This window comes from Galeopterus variegatus, unplaced genomic scaffold (genome assembly GCF_000696425.1).
Source record: "Galeopterus variegatus unplaced genomic scaffold, G_variegatus-3.0.2 Scaffold12281, whole genome shotgun sequence".
NCBI lineage: Eukaryota > Metazoa > Chordata > Mammalia > Dermoptera > Cynocephalidae > Galeopterus > Galeopterus variegatus.
In genome coordinates this window covers 31,705-32,688 of record NW_007738392.1, presented here as the reverse complement: position 1 = coordinate 32,688, position 984 = coordinate 31,705, and positions in this window count along the sequence as shown.

Sequence of the window (984 nt, the reverse complement as noted above, 5' to 3'; positions counted from 1 at the left end):
CCCCAGGGAGAGCGTTAATCCATTCATGAGGGATCCGCCCCCATGACCGAAACAGCTCCCAACACTGCCACACTGGGGACCAGATTTCCACATGAGTTGTGTGGGACAACACTTCCAAACTTTATCACTTCCTATCCTCCTTCACCCATGACATCTTCACGTGCGATCTTTGTTCTCTTCGCAGAGATTCAGCTCAGCTTTGGTTTTCTCCCTCTAACAGAGAGTAGCAGCTCAGTATTTCTGAGGCCTGCTCCTTCTGGGATCCTTCTGCATTCCCTGTTCTCCTTTTCCCTTTCTTGAGGCAGGTCTTATATGCATTTTGGACTTTCAGGTTTTTAACGTGTTGGAACTTCTCTGAGGGTTTTCTTTCCTTGTAAAACTTCTTGCTGCTGCCCACGATCTTCTCGTGAGGAATCCGAAGGATTTCAAGCTCAGCAGCTGCCATGGTCCTTCCAGCAGAAGGAGCTTGGACCCGGGAGAGCTTGTCGCCTGCTCTGGCCCGTCGCCGCAGGGAGCCAGCAGCGCTTTGAGGCACCTCCCTGGAGATGCTGAGGCTCTCAGCTCCTAGGAGGGCCCGGCCATGGCGACTGGATCCGGGAAAGCGGTGTGGCGAGCGGATCGCGCCTGTTGACCGGCGTGGCATTTCTCCCCTCGCCTCATTCGTGAGAAATCTGGTCTCCAGAACGGCGCGGACACGCTGATCTGGGTGGTTCTCACTCACGTCGGACACAGTTTAGGTCTCTGGGCTGCCGATGGAGCACGGCCCATTCTTGGGCTTGAGCCGCAGCGTGGGTCCGTGCGGCGGCTGTCGCCCACCCGTGTTCTCACTTCGAGGCCACCTCGGGCCTGCAGCTCCCGAGAGCAGTGAGGGTGGTAGCAGGTGTCCTTTACCCCGGGCGCTACCCCCACGCCCGCCGCTGCCCCCCAAGGCGGTCACCCCAGCCCCTCGGCTTGCTCCACATCGAGTATCGGGGTGTCCCCCGG